Source organism: Cyanistes caeruleus, chromosome 6, assembly GCF_971803275.1.
Source record: "Cyanistes caeruleus chromosome 6, bCyaCae1.hap1.1, whole genome shotgun sequence".
Classification (NCBI taxonomy): Eukaryota; Metazoa; Chordata; class Aves; order Passeriformes; family Paridae; genus Cyanistes; species Cyanistes caeruleus.
Window position 1 is genome coordinate 46,060,124 of NC_141706.1, and position 24,027 is coordinate 46,084,150.

The 24,027-nt window shown below is 48.5% G+C and overlaps 1 protein-coding gene across 4 annotated transcripts in view; it reads left to right on the top strand.

Annotated features, from left to right (window-relative positions):
• JDP2 (Jun dimerization protein 2) overlaps nucleotides 1-24,027 on the top strand; it is a 47,136-nt gene that overhangs the window by 11,832 nt on the left and 11,277 nt on the right. Inside the window, exon 1 of one of the 4 annotated variants that reach the window (XM_086893348.1) lies at nucleotides 18,467-18,606. The exons of the other annotated variants lie outside the window; for them this stretch is intronic. The gene's annotated coding sequence lies outside the window, so the exon portion shown is untranslated. Of the gene's footprint in view, nucleotides 1-18,466; nucleotides 18,607-24,027 lie in introns of those variants that run through there. 4 annotated transcript variants of the gene reach the window in all.

A 24,027-nucleotide genomic window follows, 5' to 3' on the forward strand; every position in this document is an offset into this window, starting at 1 on the left:
GAAAGAAATCTTGACAGTCTGCGCTCGTGAGTGAAGATTTATATACACCTCTCTGTAGCTTCATGCACTTGAGTGTAAGAGTCACTTAGTTGGCTGCATTTTCTAAGCTCTTCTTTAATCAGGCTTGAAGCTTGAAAGCAGTGCCTGCATCCTGAGAGACTTTGCAGGGATTTAGATGCAACCCATCATCTCTCAACAAGTTTTCAAGGTGGCATGGCTTCTTTTTGTGGGAAGTCTTCACTGCCTGGTCTGTATATGCTGTCCCCTTGCATCAAGTATAAGGGTCATCAAAGACTAGGGGGGTGCTACATAGTAGCTGAAGTTTCTTTCTTTTGGGTATAACTTACGCAGAAACTTCATGGACCCACAGCCTTACATCTGCGCTTTTTTTTTTTTTTTTGCCTCATACCCAAGCAGGAACCAGAGTTTTTGCCTTATGGAGCACCTTACTACATTACCCTGGGAGGGCTGTAGCTCAGTTTTGCAAGGTGATCTGCTGTACAACTGTTGCCAGTGGATCCTTGAAATTATTTGCATACCTTGGGACTTCTTCCTTCATCTGTGCCACACTGCAGTGAGTGTCATCTGAGCTGATTTGCTGAGTTGGCTGTATGCTCTGTGACTCTGAGGTCACCTTGACTGTCCACCCTCCTCTCTGGATCTGGAGCACACAGCCTCTCGTCTGTGGTTTGAGGGTGTAGCCAGCCCCCTCTGGTTGCCATGCTCCCTGCTTCTGCAAGGTTATACAAGGAAAGCTGAAACTTTCTTGCCAGAGGCAGGGGAGAAAATTCAGTCTCTGGCAGACCTGGAACAATGAACAGCTTGGAGAAGGTGTGCTTCCAGGACACATGCCAGCACTGAACCAGGACCAGTGGCAGGTTTACAGAAATGCCACAGGCAAAACGAGAGCTCTGGCAATTCACAAGTTCCCCAGGTTTGACAGGCAATCATCCAGCCTCACCTCTTGTGTAAGACTGGCCCCTTCATTTCAAGTAGTTACCTCTGTCCCACGCCCAATAATATGGGTTTGCCAGCAGTGCTTTTGGGAGGTTAACCAGCCTCAGTGCAGAGTTAGTGGAGACCAGGAATCTACTGTGTGCACAGATTGATCAGCCCCACTCTACAAAACGGTGTTTTATTTCTAATCGGAGCTTGCCTGGTAATGGCATCCGGCTGTGGTTCCCGTTCTTCCTTTCTTCAGGAGATTAAAGACTTTTTGAGTGCTCCATGTTTACTCCCTGGGATTACAGTGGGATAAAGACACTTTCTTCTAGCATTCAAGATGCTAAACAGGCTGAGCTTACTGTGGGGCAAATAGTGCAGCTCTCAGCCATTGCAGTCTCTTTCCTCCTCCATTCCCCAGAGGTCAACATTCCTTTTAAAGTAGGGAAGTGATGCTTTTGCCAGTGCTGTACATGGCATCCATGTATTTTCCTTTACCCTTACCCACTGTGTTCTTCTCTGACCTTCTGCTGTGAGGACTCAGGCTGGATTTTTAACCCATATTCTCAATGGGAAGTGCTTGGAGCTATTTTATATGATGCAAGGTGTGTGTGAATCAGAGAGGGACAAAACCCAGCAGTAACAGAAAATCTCTTCTGAGTTGTAAGGGCCAAAAGGAATTAATCACTGCAGGGAAATGGGCCCTCTCATTCTGCACAGAGGGTGGGAGAGAGAGAAAAGGAAGTGCCTTAGAATGGAGAAAGGAAAGAAAGGTCCTTGCAGTGTCCCTGTCAGTACTAAAATAAATCTCTGAAGAGAGAGAGAGGGGAGACAATAGCGGCAGAAAGCTGCCAGAGTGATGGAAGAGCAGAGCCTTAGGAGCAGATCTCTTCCTAGTGAAAGGCTGCCAGCTCGGAACCTTTGTGGTTAGTTTGCTTTGGTAAACCCAGTAACTTCTGGCATGCACTTGTCTTTCTCATCCATGGACTGCTTGCTAAACAGGCAGAGTGGTGATACTGAGGGCAATATCCTAGCAGGAATGTAGCTGAGCCATTTGATCAAATACTGGATTTGAACTAACCCAGTCTTGTTTTGGAGCAACTAAACTGTCTGGTGGGCTGGAAAAAACTCTGGGGAACCTTGACTAAGGTTGCTAGAGAGCAATGTAGCAGGGAGTTTCCATCCAAAAAGGATCCAGGCAACATGTCCTTACAATAAACAGAAGAAAGCCTTGCAATTCTGTGATCCTTAAGCATAAAGGGAGTAGATGAGGCTGCTGGGAGCAGGCTGACAGCCCTGGGATGTTTTATACTGACAGAGCACATCTGTAGAGCAGAGCTGCCAGGCTGTCGTGCAAACCCACTGGGGGACATTTCAAGCACATGCTGTCTGCATCTCTGGGGCTCCTCACACCTTCCTGGGCGTGACTGCAGGCAGGGAAGCAGGTCAAACCATCGGCATTATTAACAGCAAATCTGACATCTGTGCTGGCCAGTGGAACAGCCCAGGCATTTGGTTTGTTTATTTTTCTTCTGCCTTTGGCACTTTCTCTCTCTACAGAAGGCGCCCTGAGTGCGTTGCTAACACACTGCTTGGGGTAAGCACTAAACGAAACTTCCACTATTTTGAGGAACCCAGCTCAGGCATTTTTTTAAATGACTGCTGCTTTTTTGTGATTCTTGGACAAATTGAAACTAAAACCTCTTTGCTGACACACTGTTTTTGTCTGTTGTGCTGGTAGGCTTCTCTATGGCTGCAAATCTCCACCATACCTAGATTCTGCTCTCACTTGGCCTAATTTGACACTCTGGGCTAATTTCATTAATGTCAGTGGAGACATTTCCTCTTTATGCTGGTGCAGAGCTAGTTTGGACACGAACCCCACCATAACTAGAGGAGAGCTGCAGCTATCAAGGTATGTGCAACAGAGGTTCTGGAGTGCAGAATGTGAGCACATAACTGCTGGGGACTAGAAAGAGCTGCTCTCCTTCCTCTAGCATGCAAGTGGCTTTGCCAAGAGCAGGTTTTCAACTGTGAGCTGTTAATTTGTCCAGGACTTTCTCTGCAGCACTAGGGTCACAGACCTTTGCATTGACCTTGGCCTGGAGATATCCTTCAGAGGCACCTGCTCTCCTCCTTCCTCTTCCTACTTCCAAACCTACCTGTCAGCATCCAGTTGCCTGGCATCATGAGCTGCTTGCTTTCTTGGTCTTAAAAACAGTGGGACTCAGAATGCTAGGCTCCTAGGAGCAATTAGAGTCTATTTTTAGCTGAGCTGCTTGTGAGGGCATTTGCTTAGGTGCAGTGTCCAGGGATGAGATCTTGGAGGCTTGTGGCTGCTGAGATGCTGAACAGGGGTCTGGTGAATCTGGCAGTGGGGGTTCACTGGTCCCTCTGGGGGTGTTGCAGGGAGGGGGCTGGGGTGGGTGTAGCTGGTCATATGTATCAGCAGCCAAAACCTGGTGGTGTAATGTCTGAGACGCTCTGAGTTTGGAAAAGGCCTCGATGATATCACCCTGCAGAACTGTTAATAATGCAGGAAAGGAAATGTTCACAAGGCTTTTCCAGATCTTTAATCGAGAGGAATTAATACTCTCTCTTCCTATGCCCCTTTCTCTGTTTGGAAATGGCTTTCTCTCACTACCAGGCATCAAAAGAGGTGGTTCTTTCCCCTTTTTTCCCTCTCTTTGTTGTTGCAATCTCCCTACCACATGTAGAAGTGAGTGTTGAGGGCAGAGTATGAGAGCAGTAGCTCTTCTGCACGAGCTCCCTGTGAGGACACTGAACTCTGCATACCATCCTTCAGTTTTGCTTAGTCCACTTCCAGAAGAGATAAACAAGCAATGGTGCTTTTAGTGCTGCCACAGATTATGCAAAAAAGAGATTTAGTTCTGCAGGAGCTCTCCCATGCTACTTCTCCTTTGTGGCTGCTCTGTCTCTGCAGTTCTCCATACCACACAGCAACCCAACATGACCACCAGCCCTCATCAGAGCCCCTTCCAAATCCTGCAATGGAGACCTGCTTGACTGCAAGGCATTCCTTGTTCATTGTGGCTGTAGCCTCCTGCTTAAGAAAACATCTCTTTCCTGGAACTGGGGACTGATATCATGCAGAGATTGCTTAGTTGCTCTCAGCTCTGCTTTTTTATCATGATCCACCCACTATCGTAAGATCCTTGGGCAAGTGGGAAGTAGAAGTCCAAAGCTGAAGCCAGTTAATGTGAATTAAGTGAGCAGTACTCCACAGGGCACAAAGAGCTTGAAGAATGGTGTCAACCAGTGACTGCATGAACTAGACGATCATCTCTGTGATTTTTCTCAACCAAAATGTGTAGAAGAACTTAATGCAATAAGACTTATAGACTGACTGGGCTGGTGTGTCGTACTGACAACAAGTGGAAATAATCCCTGTTAATCTGCTTTGCTGCGTGAGCTTTCTCTTGTGGCCAGCTGCTCATTGCCAGTGCATAGAGATTTGCTTCCCTCCTTCCCTAGTGCATGGGCTGGTCTTCCTTCTGCCATCTGGGATGGATGAGATCAGTGTGGATCTCCTGCCCTCCTGCATGCAAGAGAGGCAAAGTCGTGGGCAATTTAAGGAAGGGGCAAAGCAGGTAACAACTGTGGCTTTCACAAAAGTTTGTGTCCTGGACTCATAGATTCCAGCACGGACTTGCCTGCCAACTGGCTGAAAAAGGACTGTGATACTGTGTTTATGCTTGTGAGCAGCAGCTTGTAGTAAGCAAGGTCCTACCCTTATGGAAACCAAAAGATAAGAGATGGAATCAATTTTCTAATAACTTTCACTAATTTTTGGAGTGAAGTCCAAAGGATGGCAGTGGGGAGCAAATCAGGCAGGGATTCTGTGTTATGTTAGGGCTGTGAGAAAGGCTAGTATGATTTTCCTCTTGAGATGGGGAGTGAGGATCTCTCTTGAACAGTTTACCAAACATTGTGATCTGAACTGAGGACAATTGGAGGTGTTGACAGAGAGGGGAGATAAATTGAACATAATGCTAACCAGTTTAGCCAAAAGATGACATAGGTGGGGGAGGCATTGCTGTCTCCAAACATCTGTGAGGAGATGGGGATTGCGTTAGCAAAAGGGGAAAATTTAGACTTAGCATCAGGAAAGTGCTTCCTAGAAGTGAACTGTGTCTCCACAGGGAGGGGGTGGGAGTCCCGTAACTGCCAAGATGGAAACAGCAGTAATAATGAATCTGATCACTTGCTATGTAATGATAACAAATAATGTAAAATGAGTCTTGATAAAGAGCTATCTCTCATAGCAACTAAATGCACAAGCCAGGGATGAGCAGGGTGGGACTTGGCAGGTGTTTGATGCTGACAAGGGTGCACCTAGGAGTTCTGTTGATTTCCTTGAGCCACAAAGCCTGTATTTACATTTTTGTTCACTTAACACTTCAGAGATAAGTTTGATTCCTGGCCCTTTCTCTGAGGTTTTTCATTTGAAGGAGAATTCTGGTACAGCAGTGATCAGTTTGTGCTTTATTTGCTGGCAGTGGGATCCCAGACACCTGCCCCTACCAGCGTGATTCATTCACATGCTTTTTTGGAGTGGAAGGATCTCCCAGCAAAGAATGCAGAAAGGTAAATGTATGTTTTGGCTGGGGGCTGTTCTATGAGCCTGCAATGGCAGCATACCTCCAGTGCAAAATTTGGTGGTCAGCTGTTCTCTCAGGGACAGCAAATAGGTAAAGGGAACCCCAGCTGGCAGCATGCACATCGTGTGCAGCATAAAAGGAACCCCAGAGCTGTGTGAAATCCATTAGTAGTGTCACCTGTCACTTTTGCCTGGCAAGCACTGAGCTCACCTGTACTCAAAGGGCTCCCACATCTGGCTCCTGAACTGGTGTGGCACTGCTCAGGAATGTTGCACAGTGGGAGGCCAGACTGATTGTGTCACAAGAAGAGGAACTACCACAGCCAGCACAGCCAGCCTGGCTTTGCACACCATTCATGAGTGCAAGCACTTGGGGAATGGTAATTCCTCCACCCTCCTTCAAGTCTGGCCTGATTTAAAGGCTGGATACTAAAATGTCTAAGGAATGAATGGAGAGTCCCATGAGGCAAATACTGAGAATGGTCTGGAGTGCAAATTTCCCTCATTCCCTCCCTAAAACAGACTTGCCCTGGGCGCCATGAGGGCCAGGGAGAAGTTAACTCTGCAGCTGGGGAGACATGTGCAATTTGGTGAGGATAGGTTCTTTCCACAGAGGCTGTTAATTCTGCATGACCTAATCTGGGTTTGTTGCTTCTCTACACTGTGAGTCACAGTGTGCACAGTCCTTTGGTCACTGTGGCAGGCTGCAGGACTTCACAGTGGCCTTTTGCTCTTCCTACGGATGATGACTGTCTTTGACTTTGCTGTCATGTGCTGTTTGATGCTTTCCATTTATATCTAATAAGATCACCACAATCTGCAGCAACTGTAGGTTGTCATACTAAGATCTTCTCAGCAACAAGCAATATATGAGGTGGTCATATATTGCCACTTGTCCAGAACAAAACCTGTATGAAAAAAATTCCCCAAAGAAGCCACTGATAGGAATTGAAAGCCATAGTATGGCTGTCTTACGAAGGTAAAGCTTTACAGAGCTGGGTGGAGGGGAAAAAACTTTTGGTATAAAAATAAAGAAAAGTTGATCATTCATTGAAAGGTGAGTGCTATCTTCCTTATCAGCCTACCCAGCAGCCATGGAAAAGCTGGTGCCATCAGCAAATCCAGCCTCTTGACTGGAGGACTGTCTACCCTACTCTGCACCTACTGGGACAGCTGAGCCCTGAGACTCCTCAGATTCCCAAGCTGCAAGCACTGGGACACGGGTACCAGATTAGCTCTTTTTATTTCCTTTCATTTAGCAGGATCCTGCAGAGCTGGGTAGCTGCCAGTCAGTCTGTCAAGACGTGAACTATTTTGGGAATTTTTATGATGGAACAATATTTTTTTGGTAAACAAACGGAAAGCTGTTAAACAGGGACCTTCACCTCACAGCTCCCGGTTCAGCTCCCTCACTGCTGTGATGCCACAGTGACTGTACTGTCCACTCTGCAGAGCTCCCTTCATGGCTCCTCCAGGGGCAAAACAAATAGTAGCTCTTTTTTCTTTTTTTTTTTTTTTTGCCTTTTCACTAGCTCCTCAAAAAAACCCAAAACCCACAGACAGCAAAAACCAACCAAAAAAACCCAAAAGCAAAACCGAAAAACCCTCCCAAAACCAAAAAACCCACAACCCCCCCAGAAAACCCCAAAAAATTATAAAATCAGAAAAAACCCCAAAACAAAACACAACCCCCCCAAAAAAACAACAATCCCCCCAAAAATAAAAAAAACACCCCACACTGAACAAACAAACAAAGAAAGCTAAAAGAAATGAGAGAGAGAAGAAAAAGAGCAAATTTGGTTTAAGCAGCACTTTCTTGGTGGACTTAGCCCCTAACACACCTGAGGGCAAGCTGTATTTTGTCTCTGTGTGTCATGTTATCTGACTGTGTAGCCACATCCCAGGCTGGATTTCCTCAGGGCTGCTGGTGACACATGAATCCAACCAGCAGAGACACAGGGCTGACTGTGTACAACAGGAAAACTTCCTTTTTCACAGTGTCTGTTAATAGGAAGCCTTGATGGAGTCATAGAGTGCACAGAGGAAGATGTTTGTGTGGAAGAATTGAGCAGGGAAAGAAAGGGCAAAAACATTTGCCACTCTAAAATGGATGTAGTGTGTTGCTCAGGGCAAAAACCCATAAGGGGCCAATGAGTCCTTTTTTGCTGCCATAAAATTAGTTTCACTGTTCCTAGGTACTGGTGGCAGTGGAGAATCTAGTCTTACATGGGTTATATCTGCTGCAGCCTTTGGGGGAACTGATTGATGGCCATCAGTTGGAATGAGCCAAGCCATTTGTCTGCTCCACAAGTTTTGTCCACGTCACAAAGGCAGTTTGTGGTTTTCCTTGGTTCCTGGAAAGTCCAGTCCAGTTTGTACAACAGTGCTGGCTCACACAGTCCCTACTGGCAGCCCATTAATTCCAGAGCATGCAGATCGCTAAAGAATCTCGAGGGATGTCATTCTTCTTCTCTCTCTGCCCCTTGATCCACTCTCAGACTTACCAACTCGCACAATGGGAGCTTTTGCTTGCATCATGCTGATTCTGCCTTGGGATCTCTCCTGTAACTCATTAACTATTCTTACTCTGAGACTCTGCTACTAATGACTTTTTTGGTGGAGCCTTCAGTAAAGTTGACTGTGGGCAAGTGCACCTCCTCCCTGGCCAGCTGTCTTCCCTTCTCTGCAACTGTGGGCAGTTGCAACCCCTCCATTTCCCTCTCTCATTCTCCAGTTTCTAGGGTGTTTTGTTTGCTTTTGCAGCCTCAGCAGGTCAGCTCTGGCCCTTATCCTTCTCAATTTCATTCTTATCCTTCCTGGGATTCTTCCTGTGTCCATGCCTGTGCATGAACCTCTTCTCACCTACAGGTCTTCAGCACCCTCTCAGGGCAGCTTCCCCAACCCGCTGTTCCTGCTCTTCCTACCCTCTGCACAGAGTGCCTCCCTTCGCTCTGTGGCTTGCTCTCAGCCATGTAGGAGCAGAATTCACCTGGCCCCACTATGAGAGTGCCTGTGCTGTATATGAGGATTGAGAGTCCCAGGACTGCTGGGAGGACACGGGCTGAGCATCTTGGCAACTGCAGCAGTGATGCAGTGGGAGATGCACATCAGTCCTCGAGATTTTTGGCATTTAAGGCACCTCCATTCTGCAGCTGAATGTACAGAGAAGGATTTACTTAGTTCTTTCACATTCCAAGTCTGCATTTTAAACAGATATCTAAGCTGTCAAGAGTCCTGCAGCTCATATCTGCTATGACTACAGCTTCTGCCATCAGCTATTGGAATCTCACTCCTATTTCCTCTTGAACTGGCTTCTCTGTCTGTACCCACTAGCATCCCCTCTCTTCATTGCATCCCACATTTAGCCCCATGATTTGAACTTGAGTGTGCTTAGCTGGTCCATCTGCCCCAAAGAGAACATAGTTAATCATCAGTAAATAGCTCAGCTCTCTTCCTTTTGATCTCTTTTCTCCTGAACTGTGTGTATGCTCTTCTGTATGGCTTTATCTCTTTAGCACTCAATGGCTTACCTAAATCGGTGTCGCTTATGCTGTCACTCCTGTTGCTCCTGCTCAGCCTCATTCCTTCACTAAAGGAGGCTTATCTTTCTGCTGCAGTTTTATTTCTCCAGCTTTTCTCCATCTTGGTCTCCCCCCACATTCAAGTGCACTTAGTCTTCTATGTAAGTCAGGGAGCTATGCTTCCAGAAAGATCACCACATGGGAAAGGGGATAATCCTACAAGTCATGGCAGTATAATGTGTTTTGCTTATGTTTATCTTGTGCCTCTTTGGGCCTTAGCCTTTAGCTGTCCAGCTTTGTCTTCTTTGTGTCAGACCATTAGAGCCAGCTTTCCAGTCCCTTGCTTGGGTCTGAGCACTTGTCACATGGAGATGCAGCAGAATGCATGGGGTTTGTCCCAGCCATGTCTCTGCTGTGACTTGTAGCTCTAGATCCAAGGCACCAGAAGGATGTTCTGCATCTCTGGTTTTTATGGCTGTTCCTTCAGTCAGGTTGTAGATACATATACCCACAAAACTGGAAGGCAATCTAGCCCCCCTGCAGCTGTGACAGAATCCAGCTGTACTCCATGGTCAGGGTGTCTTGTAGTTGGGAGGAGCATGGAAGAGGTTTCAAATGGTCACACTGGTAATAACAGCACCCTGGGCAAGAGCTCAGAGTCCTGCCTCATTGGTCCACCTGTGCCTTCGTGAAGGATGTTCTTTCTCTCAGCTTCCAACCTGCAGGCATCTCCTGGTCCTCTGTTGTTTGTGATACTGCAATTTGTTGCCTTGGAAATAAGCACTGGTTTATCCCAAACAGAGCCTACAGTTTCACAGCGCAGTCAAGCGAGAGGAGCAGATGGTTACCCCATCTCTTCTGTTGTGTTTCCCGTTATCCTCATTCACAGTTGGATGACAGGAATCTATGATTCAGTGCAAGTATCTGTGGCCCGGCTGCATCTACCCATGTAAGATGAGGAGCCATGTTTCTGCTGGGATGTGACATGCCTTTGTGTCTAGCATCACTATTTTGGCTTCCTCCAAATGGAACTTGACCAAAAAGCAAAAACACCCAACCTTCTTGCTTACTTCAGTAGCGTCTAGGATCAGGGGGCAGAAGGAAAGTTCACTACCTGCAGTTTCTGTTTCCCAGGCCTCTGTGTATCTATCCTTAAGCTTTCAACCATCTGCAACCTCATTTTACTGTTTTATATGTTGAGCTTTAGACAATATACACCTTGTACTCTCTGTAGACACCGGCATTCTCCTTTCCTGCAGCTCTCCTGGGCTGAAGCTGCAGTTTGGCAGCAGCTGTGCTAGGTAGGACTCAGGGAACTGCATGGAGGCAAGATCTTCATGCAAATGCCTTTGCTTGGAAGGAGTTTTCAAAAGAGCTGGTGGTCTAGAGACTCAGTGGTGTCATGGCCCTACTATGCACTTGGAGAATGGAAGAGATGTGGTGATTCTACAGGGCTGAGGAGCCTTCAGGATTTGAAATGATTGGGGGAATGAGCACTTCCAAGCCCTAGATGAATTACTTTGCAAACAGTTCTGCTTTCATTCCTCAGTGCTATTCTTTGCCATTCAATCAGATTTGTTTGAATTCTGTTCTGAGGCTTATGTCCTACCCAGCACCTTGCTGCACGAGTGCTATCTTTCCTTGCCTGAGCAAATTTAGGCTGGAGATTAACAGAGTATTTTTTTCTTTCCAAGTAGTAAGATCTTTAGGTAGCTTTCTAGTGAGAACAGGGAGAGCAAAATTCCAATTGGTTTCAAGATTGAGCCTGGTTAGTTTATGAAGAGAATTATGTAAATAACGCCATTGGTGCTTATGGCTGGATTTAGTGATTCAGTGTCTCTTCTAGTTCTACCTTTCTGGGAGACAGCTATGCTTAAAATTCATTTGAAGTAGGGAAAATTATCCTCCAGGTTAAAATATTCTGCATTAAAAATGGAAAATGGAGCAGAGGAGATTGAAAACTGGTTCTTGCCTAGCAGCAGGCAGGCTGCAGAGCCAGGTCAGGAAAGGAGGTTGGATTATGGAAAGAAACAAAATTGCTCTAGTTCAGTGTAGAGATGTGGCTTGGGGAGGGCAAGGCTGGGCCCTGGGGCCGGCAGTCCTGAGTGATGAGGCCAGGAAGGAGGGCCAAGTGCAGCACTGCAGTAGGGAGGGGATGCAGGCCTAGTATGTAGGGGATGCAGGGATGAGGGATGTTGGAGGAGGAGAAGGGAAGAGAGTTTCTTCTGTTCCTTTGCTGCCGTTATCTGGCTCTTTTGCTTATCACTGAACTTATCCTTTCTGCAATGAGTAACTGACTAAGGCTCCTTGTGCTGCTCCATTAATCTGTGGCTTTCCATTAACAGGCAGGTGCTTGTACCCGGGGGACCACGATGCTGACTGCCAGAGATTCCTGGCACTGGGTACTACAGAGTTAAGCAGCCAGGCTGGAGTGTGCAAACAAACAGTGAGACCTGTACTAACAGCCCTGCTTTGTGTTAGTGGGAAGCACAGGCTCCAACTTCTTCCGATTTCTCACCTGTCCAGACTGGTACAGAAAGAAAATGCCTCTTGGAGTTTCAGAGAAAACCACACCTATTTACAGTGGATTCCCCAGGGCCCTCCTGTGGGGTATTAACCCTTCAGCCCCAGGCCCACAGTCTGCCTTTCATAGGAAGAATTCCCCAACATCCCTGGGAAAGTCAGCCCTTCTATATCCACTGCAGGGATTTTTCCTGCTTGTCCCCAGGGCATTGGCCCATCCACTCCCTAAAGCAAGTCACTGTTTTTTTTATTTCTTTTTGCCATCTGTACAGTTATCTCTGTCCTTTTAATAGGTATGTGCTGGGGCTCTCTCTGTGTGTGCTGGGCTTCATGACCCAGCTCCTTCCCCCAGAAAGCAGAACTTGCTCTTCTGTGTTTGGGTTGGACCTGTGATCGTGTCTCTGTGTTTGTCTCAAACCCCACCAAGTCTCCCTGAGATACCAGTTCATCCCTCCCCCTTGAAATATCCATGCTTTCTTCAGATTTCTTCCTGGTCTCACTGTTTGCTTTCCCTCCTTTCCCTGGTTTCTGAGTTTTCTCGGAAGGAATCCCGTGCTCTGGCCTCCTCAGGCTGGAGTGTTGTGTTGTTGTTTTTCCTTTCGTCGCTATGGGCAGGGATTTTGAATACTGAGCCAAGGAGAGGGAGGGAAGAAGAGAGGCAGTGAAAGAAGGAGGGAGTACAAGGGAGGGGGGGAATGAAGAAAGCCAGAAAAGTGAGAAAGAAAAGTAGAAAAGTATTCAGGGGAGCAGGGTAAGGAAGAGACAGTGGAGAAATGAAATGGGGAAGGAGGACTGGGGACACTGAGGAGAGAAAGAGTTCTGGATAAATATTAGGAGATCTTTTTTATTGGTTCTTTTATTAATAATACTATTGCCATAGACAAAGATGTCCAGAGGAAGACAAGGAACTCCCACCTCTCCCTGCCCCAGACCCCTTTAGGACAAAAGGCATGAGACATCCTTCAGAAAATGAACATTTATGCCTAAGGCAGACAGTAGGTGCATAGGCTGCAGTAGGGAATATGTTATATCTGGATCTGGCAGGGAGAGAGAGAATGCGAAGCACAAAGACACAGTAAAAATGATAGGACCTTCATTCAGCCTGTAGAAAGAAGGAAGTCTGGGAGAAGACTGATGTGTTTTGGGAACAGGGAAGAAAGAGTAGCTAAGGAAGCTTAGGACTCTGTAATTCCTACACCTAAAAGGAAAAGAGACAAATGCTCCTAATAGTGCTTCTCAGTTGCTTCAGATAAGGCACCTTCCGGCACTGAGAACTTCTAAAAGCAAGGCTGGTCTTAAAAAACAATAGTCCTCAGGACTGGGCACCAGCAGAATGCAGAGGAACAGAGTGCTAGAGAGTGACAGCTGTGTGCAGCAATAGGGGAGAGCAGACAGAGCTAAGGAATTGCAGACTTAGGTCTTATTTCCATCCCAGGTAAATTGTTGGATGCTCATTACAGATCTGCAGGCCCCCATCTACCTGATTGGCTACACTGCAGCAAGAAAATTACAGTTCACTTTCTCTGCTAAGAAAAATCATACTCCTGGAGCTGCTAGAAGTTACGGAGTATTTCCAGCTGTAGGAAATAACAGCAGGACGTGGATTTTCAAAAAAGTGAGGAGCGCTGTCTTTCACGGGAACTTCTTGATGAGGCTAACTGGCTACAAAGTGATTTGTCCTGGCAGTGCTGAAATACTGCAGGGCAGAAACTGTGGGCCCTGAAGGCTCAGAGCAGTCTGCCTCTGAGACCCATGCAGGGGTGACTTTATAGTAGAATGAAAACTAATTCAGAAAATAGTGAGTCTGGGGTAGACCTTCAGCTGGAATACACCTCCTGCTGGAATACTCCGTGTGCTTCTTAGCACCCATGCTGGGGAAAATAGGGGAAATAAAGCAGATAAAGAAAATTACTAAAAAGATGAAACTCCTTCCACATGAGCAGGGACTGCAAGGAACACGTCAGTTTACAGAGAAGATACGTGGGGAATGGATATGAATTAGATAGAACTGTAACTTTTTAAGGAGACACATATATTTAAAAGTTTAGGCTAATGTCTAACTGACAAAGATAAGAAGGAAATTCCTTTTTGAAGAGGTTATTCCACTCTGTCCAACTGTCCAACATAAAGATTATTTAACTTAAGGATCTGTCACTGTCAGAGACAAGCTCTTGCACAGCATTTTCCAGACCCAGTATCTAATCAGTCCTATTTTTATAAACAAGCAATGTGGGGATCAGTCAGCCCATGAGCCTGTGTGGCACTGTCTGACCACTGTGGTGGTGGCTACTCAGACCTTAGCACTTCCACAAGCTCAGACACGGCTCCTTTCCCCCAGTGACTTCAAGGCAATTTACCATCTTCTCACTCCTACTGCTTGTGTGATTCTTCTTTTGCAGCCCAATTCTAGAAAATGGCTGGAAGTAATGTTTTTTTAAAATAAGAACAAGACTGGAAATGAATTAGGGATTCAAGAAGGGAACAGTTAAATCAGAACTGAGTTATGGCCAAGGGGGCGGTGTGACATGAAGCCAGAGGTGGCCAAATGGCAACTATGTCTTTCATTGTATCACCACCATTCTCTCCTGCAGGGCAAAGCTCTTTCTTGCTGCAGATAGGTATTGTACTGTGTCTTACAGGAGCTTGAATGCACAAGTCCTAGGTCACATCTTTCGGTGAATGGTTTTCAGAATTGGCCATCAGGATTGCATACTAATACTGAAGACAAAGATCAGGAAAAAGGGAAGCAGATTCATGGGGATTTGGGCGATTGAAGTGGATGGGTAACATCCACTGTTTGATACAGCAAGTGTGCGAGCAAGCAGCAGGTCTGAGGAATCCCAGTTAGGCAGAGACACAGCACAGCTCTCTGTGGGTGGGAGGGGATCATTAACCCTGTCAGCCTGCCCCAAGAGGCAATGCCAGAGAGAATTTTATGTGTAGGATATCAGTGTGGCTTTGTATCTGCCAGGCATGTCCTACGTGTATGTTGTTCTGCTAGTCAGCCCTGAAGAGATTGCAGAAAGGAGGTAAACTGGAATGGCTAACATCCTGATTAGACTTAGAGTATTGATTAATTTCAAGCACATAAAATTGTGCTTGGTCATGCAACAGAGATGTTTATGTCTAGTGTATCATTGGCTTTCTTGGCCAGTAATGTCTCAGAGAGGTTACTGTGAGCTCATCACTACTAACAGGGGCATGAGGAGGGTGCAGAGGGCAAGCAAAGTACTACCATTGCTGGGGTCTTAAGTATGCTCTCAGGCTGTTTGGACAGGGCATATGAAATGTCCAGGACCCTCAGGAGCCTTGTCCCTGCTGTGGCTCTTGTTGCTGTGCCACAGACAGGGCTGTAATAGGTTTCAGAGAGAAACCTGGCAGGAGGGACCAGTACTGACTCTGCCTCTCCTGCCCACCTTCAGAAGATACAGGCCTGCCCCAGGGCAGCGTCCACTCCTGCTGGGAGAGGGCCACCAGACAGTCCAGAAGAGGGGTGAAAGAACACAGTGCTGTTTTGTGGTGTCCTGGCCTAAGCCTAAATCCAGCTGATGAGCTGCACAGTTCATCCATGTAGAGAAGGCAGAGAATGCGTGCTGGCAGGCAAAAAGCAAAGACTTTTCCCGAGGACTGAGAGCAACTCCTTTGCAGTCAAACTTCTGTGCTGGTGCAGCTCTGTTTTGCTCTAGAGTTCTCTCTGTTCCTGATAACTTTCTGGCCCTATGTTGTGTTCTAGGGCTGTGTTTCCACATCCATGAGCCTTCACCTTCCACACACTTTATTTTGGACAAAAATATGCAAATCATCCCTTTCATCTGAAGAGAAAGCCATCTGCCAAGCAGCAAGGTACTGACAGCTTTTTATGTTCTGTGCAGTGGAACTTTTGCTTTTTTCTCAACAGCTCCTGTTTCCATTTCAAATGCTGCCATCCACATTTGATTAATTTGTCTTTGTCAGCACATGTTTCCATAGCAGTGGCAAGACTGACCAGCCCTGGTAGGGCCAGACATGTTTATCTGCATCATTCAGCAAACAGCCTGTTGTAGGTGACTTTTTTGTTCACTTTTACCCACTGAAGCCATGAATTCTCAATTCATTGTTATGCCTTTTCTAGCCAAAATTAAACTATCTGAAAAGTAAACATATTTAGTGTTTACATGAGGCAAAACCCAGCTTGGGAAAAGAACAGTTCAAGCACAGGCTGCAAGAGCAAGGAAAATTCCCCTGTGAGACAAGAGTTCCCAAGTCAAGGAAGAATGATGCAAGTTTGTCCCTTTAAACATGTGCGTAAGTACTGTCCCAGACAAGGATTGCTTCCCTGGAACTAGCTCTTCAATGGTTAAGTTAACTAAGTCCTAGCTAGGACTAACTTGCATTATTATAATAATGGAGGCTCAGCTGCCTCCAGGACTTGCAGTGGGAGAGCAGGGAAGGAAAGAAATTTTAGGCTGATGGGCTCTCCTTCCCACTTCCCAACCTTCTTCAGCACAGCCTTGAAATTGGTGCACTGCAAACATGCTGCAAGTGCTGTCTTTTACAGACTGGTGGATTTTGGATCCCTGCTCCTCTTGTGGAGGCTGTCTGAGAAAAAAAGGGCCAGTACTCAAGGCTGGGGCAATAGATGTCTATGTTGTAATGAGATCTCCCAGCTCTGCCAACCAGTGAAAGGGAAATGAAAAAGGCAAAAACGGTGAAAGACAGAGCAGGGAGAGCTCTCTTTCTTCCAACTCCCTGCAAAGGAGGGGAAATGGCACTTTCCCACCTTTTCCAGGTTAAGGAAAGGCTGCAGGAGGAACCATGTGCTGGACTGGACCTTGCTCAACCAAGTCATCAGCCTCTTCTGAAATCCCTCTGGTTTGCCCTCTTCCCTTCCCCGAGGATGCAGTAGTTGTGAGGAAGCTGCCATACCCTGAAGGCAACTTGTCTGATTTGCCAGAGAGAGATATTGTTCGTCAACCCCATTGGGATACCAGCAGCTTAAGGCAATAGAGAAGTCTGTCCTATCTGATACAGGAAGAAATGCATATGGAAAAAATTTATCTTAGCTGACATTTCTCCTTTCCCCCCAAGATGAGGTGCCAAGATTAAGGAAATTTTGGGATTGTATGCAAAAGTGTATAAAAAGTATTCTGCCTCTCTGAAAACAAAACAAACAAAAGAACAACAGCATGAGAAGATTAGTAATGAAGATACGTGTGCAGCGTCCTGCCAAGCCAAGATGTTACCTATTTCTGTAGGACAACTTGGGTAGGTTATATCCTATATTGAACACAGCATTTCTGATCCCATATTCCTGCTCAGTCCCAGATCTCTCCAAATGAATTCTCTTTCTGTTGCTGAGGTACAGATGAAGAGAACATGGCTGGAAGTGCTGATGGCAAGACCTTGTAGATGATAAATAGTGTGAATCCTCAGTTGTGAAAAGAAATTAAATTGGTGAATGCTGAAAATAAACAATGACTGAAAAGTCAGGGGAAGGAAAGCAAGGCAGGGTGGATGGTGCCTCTCTGTGGTGTTAGGTGGGTCAGGGACATGGCACTGTCACTTAGCTGGGAAGTGCTGCTCAGCCCGGTGGTTTTGCTAGCTACTCTTAGAATGTCTTTCCAAAGGAAAACGAGCCTTTCTGTCCTGAAAATGCTTTAGGAGCAACAGCCCCGGAGAATCCAGGTGGTCCTGGAGGGTAGGTCTAGCATGGTCCTCCTGTTGTGCAAAGCTTTGCTTCCCCAGAACAGTTTGGCTGATGCAGCTGAGAAGAGGCCAGTGTTACAGAGAAAGAGGAAAGAAAAAAACACAAATCAGTTATCAGGAAGGCCCCAGCCTGTCACCTTCTCCATGATCCCTGCCTGACATTGAGGTGCTAGAACACTGGGCACCATGAGTGTACCTGTGCTTCAGGCAATGTCCCTCCCTGATGTCCTACTGATGATAAGAAAACAGAACAGCTGTGAAGAGGAGCCTTGGACCCCTCTGCTTCCTCCTGGTTACTCTCCAGGTCAGTCAAGGGAGTGGGGGAGCAGGGGCTGACAGCCCTTGGCCCTTGTATGAGGGAGATAGCGTTGTGTGGGGCATGAGTGGGCCAGGCTGAGGGGACGAGGAGATGAGAAGGTTCTTGCCTCTCATGGGACAGTGGAGTGATCCTGCAGCCCTCCCTGCTCCTGTGCCTTTGCTACCTTGGGTGAGGCGGGCTTGATGCTGGGGAGCACTGGATCCTCTCTCTGGTGCTTTGTCTCCTTCTCCCCAGGCTCAGGACCGAGGAGCGGGAGGCTCCGCACAAATCGGGCTAGCTCGGGCACGGCTGTGGCGGCACCGGGCCGCGTCGCCGGGACTGCCCGGGACGGTGTCCTGGCGTACACCGGGGACCGAGAGCGACGTGGAGGGGGCACAGAGTGTGTGGAGGGGCGCAAATCGGAGGGCGGGGAAGACGCGCACCCGACCGGTGGAGCGAGGTGCCGGGGCGCGGAGGGGTCAAGAGGTGCCGGAGCGTGCCGGGAATGCCGGCTGCGGGGGCAGAGGGTTGCCGAGGGGTGGCGGGTGCGGAGTCCCGGAGCGCAGGATGCGGAGATGCCGTGCCGTGAGGTGCGGGGATGCCGGGCTGTGGGGTGCGGGATGCCGAGGCTCGGGATGTCGGGGTGCCCCGGCTGGTCCCACCCCTGCGCGGCGCTCCCCGCCCCGCGGCCCCGCTCCCCCGCCCTCCCTGACGTGTGGCGCTGGCAGCCCGGCCGGTTCCGCATTCCCGACCCCTCCCCGCAGCCCAGGGGCCGCTATATAACCGGGGCTGATGCAACCCACCCCGCCGCCTGCCACAGCCTGCGGGAGGCGCGCACCGGGGCGGCGGGCGGTGGCGGGCCGAGGCGCCCCGGCGGCGGCCGGCACCGACATCGGCACCCGGCGGGGCCCGGGGGTCGGGGCAGCGGCGGAGGCGGCGGGGCTGAGCCTGCAGCCCACGCCCGGCCCCCACGGCCGGGCCCCGCGGGCACCCCGGCAGCCCGGTCGCCCTGCACGGTGGGTGTGGGCGCGGGCGGGGGACGTGCCCGGCGGGCCGGGATTGCGGCGGGGGGCGGGCGGCGGCGCGGGGCTCCGCGGGGGTGGCGGACAGCGGCGACGGGGGCCGGGCTGCGGGGCGCCCGGAGGAGTATCCCGGCATCCCGCGGCAGCGGCCACGGGGCTGCTGTCCGGGCGGTCGGGCGCACCGCGGAGATGCGGGGAGACCCTCTGCGGGTACGGGCACAGCCGCACGGGCGGCTCAGAGCAGGGCTGCTACCCCCGCAGCCGGCGATGCGCGGGGGCTGGGGCTGCCTCTGGGGGTGCCTGGCTCTGGGCTGCTGCTGCACGGAGGAGCTGCGGGGCGGCGGGGGCGGCCTCCCCCCGCTTTCGGGAGCTCCTGCCTCCGCTTCACCTGCCGCCTGGGCGCGCAGGTGAGGGGCGCGGGCTCCCTGCGGCTGCCGGCCCGGCCCGGCCCGGGCGGGTTGCTTGTCGCCAGCCGCGTCTCCAGCCCGGGAGGCCCGGGGAAAGGAAAGGGGCCCTGGAGGTGCCCCCACCGCGAGGTCCCAAGTCCGCTTTAGCAGTCAGGCATGGAGTTGAATGGGAGTTGCATTCTTTTGCACGCTCTGCTCCAAGAGGCACTTTTCTTTTTTCCATGGAAGGGAAATAGGTTTGAGAGCAAATTGGGGGAAAGGGAGAAATACCAGGGGAGCAAGAGCCACATTATGTTTCCATTTTCCTTTAATGAAGGCCCTGTGGAGGTGTATTTGAAAACACAGGGTCTCCTATGCCTTCAAGGAGGGTGAGAACACTGTGCTGGCTGCTTCCAGGGCCATATGCAGCGTATGGTGGCCAATGAAACGGGGCCTGGCTCGTTCTCTTGCTTGTCTTGGCAGCCTGCTCCATGGCTTGCATTACCAGCCCTGGAACACAACCACTGCCAAACTGTGAGTGTGTGTGTGCGTGTGTGTGTGTTTGGGCTCCAAGAGCTCAGCAGAAGCAAATGCTTCTGCAGCTCTCTGACCAGGATTTTTTAGCTAGTTTTGAGAAAAATTGCATTAAAAACTCTGTCTGGAGGCTCTTGACAGAGTCTGCCCTGGGAATTTGTTGGTAAAAGCTTGTGTGAGGGCATCTGTGAATGCCAGTCTTTGGCGTTCAGATTCTTGGTATGAGTCCTAGTAATTTAAAAATGCAAAAACCTGCTGCAGTGGTCGTCTAGGGAATGAGTGTATGGGTGCAGGAGCTGCCATCCACACCATTACTGGGTCATACAGCAATTGTTTGCCCCTGGTGTCTGGGGAATTAACAAAATCTGCTTAGTGTGCAGGTTATAGCCTCTGCTTCCTCATTGAGATGCCTATGGATTCTTTCCCTGCATCTTCTCAGCTGAGTATTTCCCTCCTTACAGGATGCAAAGGTCTCTGTGCTACATTCCTTGCCAAGGGAGAGTAAATACTCCCTCAGACCTCTTGCCTCCCCCTGCCCTGTCCATCTGAGCAGCGTGTCCAACTGCACAATCAGCACTGAGCATCTGCTCTGTGGTCTCCTTCTCTGTGCTAGCGTTTGCTACTTCAGCTGCATTGCCTGGGCCAGGTACTTGGCAGCATGCAATGTCTTGAATGTGAAGCTGTAAGAGGCTCTTCTCACTGCAGTGGCTGTTCGTGGCGGGCCTGGCCCCAAGAGCAAGGGGGGCAGAGCCGTGGTGAGGCATGGGACCCCTTGCCGGCGTGTGTGTGTGTCCTGCAGTGCCAGTGCAGCAAGGAGGGGGCACTGCAAACCTGATGCCATCTGTCTTTGGCTGCATTTCTCAGTTGCTTGGACTGCCCAGGGTATCAATCCAAGCATTGCAGGCTATTTTAACATGCAGCCAGGGAGCTGAAGGCACATACAGGCCTCTCAGCTGAGCAGTGCTGTTGCAAACTAGCCAGAGCTGGTCTTTATATGGATTAGAGGTCTTTGCGGATGACCCTGGTATTCAGGGCATAATTTTGAGGACTTTGTCGTGGGGGTGGGGGTTGTCGTCTCTGAGGCCATCCTTGGCCCCCGAGGGCACAGCTTTGTGCTGGAGCAGGATTGTCTTCTTGAAGAAGATTCTAGCCCTGACCACATGTGGTTATGGAAGGTCCTGGGTAATTTCAAGAAGTCAGTTGTTAGGCTGCAGCTCAGACATCAAGGTCTTCTCAGACCAGGATATTCCTTCTCAAATCCCTTTGAGCTGCCTCAGGTGCGAATAGGGTAACTTTTACCTTCCTGCTCTGTACTAGTGTCCAGTGGGTGGTTCAACCTCAAATAATTAATTGCAATCTTAATAATACTGTGATAATTAATAGCATTTTTTTGCAGTTATTGCAATTAACTACTGCAGTAGAGGAGCCTTGCTATGGTAGGTGCTGTACAAAACCCTGCTGTCACAGGTTGCTTGGAAGTCAATCGCTGCATTGCAGTGGTGGGAGCAGCTAAACTGCTTTTTGCTGCCCTGTGAGGGTATGGAGGAAAATGCTCAGGGAGAAAGGACAGTGAGCTGACTGCTTTGCTAATGACAAATGGAGATTATTTCTAAAGCTGAGGATTGGAGAACCAGTATGCCCTCCTCATAAAAGGGACGAGAAGTCAAAGTATTAGACAGGCAGGTGTGGAAACCTAATGGTGAGACTCGGTTGGACCAGGGATTGCAAAGTGGCATTTCTGCCAAGGAGATGCTGTCTGCTCTGGGCTGCCCAGTGTGCACAGTGTAGGAAGCTTTGAGCTTCCCTGATGGAGGAGGGAGGGCAGCAGGGCTCCTCACATTCCTGTTTTTAGAAAGCTTTTCACAGCCCTCTGTCTGTCAATGACTCGGATGTTCCTCCTGCCAGCTAGATGTGCAGGACTGAGCCAGAATGTTCTCATTCATGAAGTAGGTTTAGAATTTCACCTCCTGAGGAACAGTTCTTCCTAGCTCCTTCTTCTGTTCAGCACTGTGGCCTCCCACTCTGTGAACTGGGGGTGGGAGGTTACATGTATGTGCGTTCACAAACCCTGCAACTCTTCTCCCACCACATGGGGTTGCCTGTGGGAGGAAAGGAACAGCAGGAGTGGCAGCTCCAAGTGTCTGTGGGAAGGGCACAGATGCATCTTTGGACCTGCAAACCTAGAACCTGATTGTAGGAGCTTTCTGTCCCTCCTGGGATGGAAATGGAGTGTGGAGGTCCTACAGTGAGTAGTGAGGTACTACAGTGTCCTGCATTCTGAGGTGGTGTGCTCCATCAAGTGCACTTGATGGCCATGTGCCTTTAACTGGTCTTTAAACAAGGAGGAATTTCTGTGATGCCATAAAACAGTAAGTAATGTTAGGTGCTCAGTAAAGAGAGAGCATGCACATTTTTTATCTCAGTGGGTGTCACTGCAGCTTTTCAGTGTGCTATAGGTGGTAGGTTCCTTGGCATCAACAGGTTCAGCAACTGAATGAATGACTAAACACACCGTGGCTGTTGTTAAACTCCATGTTTACCAGAGCTACTGCATGGGGATCTGAAAAGACTGGTTACCCCCAAAGGGCTTGTCTGCTGCTGTGTTCTGATGTTTTGTAAATAACTTTGACACTGATCACTGTGGTGCTTGGCACTGGCCCTGGAAGTTACTGCTTTTAACAGTGAAGAGCAGAAGCAGCTAGGCAGAAGATAAAAGGTGCTACTCAAAATTAATACATCTAGAACAGATAGAATTGTGTGGCAGTGGGAGAGTATCGTATTTTAGACAGCAGAAGAAAGCTCTAATTGCATGGCAAAGTATTTGTGTCACTGGGAATATGGGGTAGTGTCTTTCTACCTTCATCTTCCCCCACTGGGGCCTGAACCTCAAAGTGGAAGTGGAAGGTCTGTAGGCTTCAGACCATCAGCACTCTGCGGTCTTCTCGGAAGAGTCCAGATGGAAAAAAGCAAGTGGCTCAGAGCTTCAGAGAAGGAGTGATAGCCAAGTGCCCTGTCTTTGTTTAGGAAGTTACATTCTTGGGGCATGAGAAGTTGGGTATGTCAGGAAAGGGCTTTCATATAAATCATCCTTCTGCTCACAGAATGAACTAGATTCAATGCATGACATATGGACTGAGGTAGCTTGATCGCCAGCAGCTAAAAAAAAAAATTTAAAATGGCAATAAAGCCAGCGTAGAATCTAAGGAACTAGAAGTTAGTAGCACTGCTTCTGATCTCCAAAGCAGAATTATTATTCCTGTGGGCCAGAGGCAGATGACAGGCCAGTTACTGTGACTTGGGTGCTCCAAGACAGTACATACAAATGGCAGTATTGTGCTAGGTGCTAACACACTGATGAAGAGATCAAAGATTGCTTGTATGGTGGCTTACAGACTTCAGCAGTGCTCTGATGCGTGGCAGCTGACAGGTAATGGCAGGCACCCAGGCTGAGCCTGGTGAGAGAATACCAGGCAGGCATGGCCTTTATTCTGCAGGCAGCATGGAGAGGGGTTGGTAGGACAGACTACGCCTTAGTGCAGTGCTTAACATGGGCAAAAGAGAAACATACAGGTAGGTACAGTGTCAGAATCTGCTGGCTGACAATATTAGATGCTAGACTGGGTCTCTGAGCATCAGAAGGGTACTTGCATCAACCATTATAGATGTCAGCACATGTGAAATAGCTTATGTTGTAAGAAACTGTGATTGTATTATAGACAGCAAAATTGAAAATAAGGCTGCAGATAGCCCTCACTCTCACCAAGGAAGCTGACACCAGAGATAAGGCAGTAATGGCAAGTTAAATTGAAGTGTGACTGTCAGAGCCTGCTTTGGTATGTCATGGTTGTCTCTGCAGGATGATGATCTTGATGCAAGGGCCTGTGGGTAAGGGGGGTGCATAGGATGGTGAGGCAGTCTATGTACAGGGAATTGAATTTATGATTTCAACACAGGTAGGCATTCCTGTGCCAGTTTTAGTCTGTGGGTAAGAATAGCAGTGAAGAGGTGGCAGGAGGGGTGTGAATACAGGCTAGCAACTGGAGTACAAGCCCCCAGGGATACTGGGTTATACGAATTATGCCTACGCACGTTAGATTTATGCTGTAACTGCTGTGCAAACATCAGCTTCTTAAAAAAAACAAACCCAAAACCAAACAAAGAGTCCCCTGAAAAAGCAGCAACCAAATCAGTATAGGAAGAGAAAAAAAAAAACCAACCCATTTAAAAAAAAAAAAAAGCCCAAGAACTTGAAGATTGGAACTGCAGGAGAAAGAATAGAAGGGTATGTGGAGACAGGGTCCCTGAGGAAACTGAGCAACTGTATGGGACAGAAACAACTTGGTAAAGCTTCTTCCCTCTAGGCTGTGGTTTCCAGAAGATGACAGACTCTGTCAATAGGAGAAAAACTAAGAGTAATGGGAGCTGCCTTTAAGAAATATTAAATCAACCAGTGTCACTGATTGCTGGCCATAAGGACATAACTGGGGAACAAAGC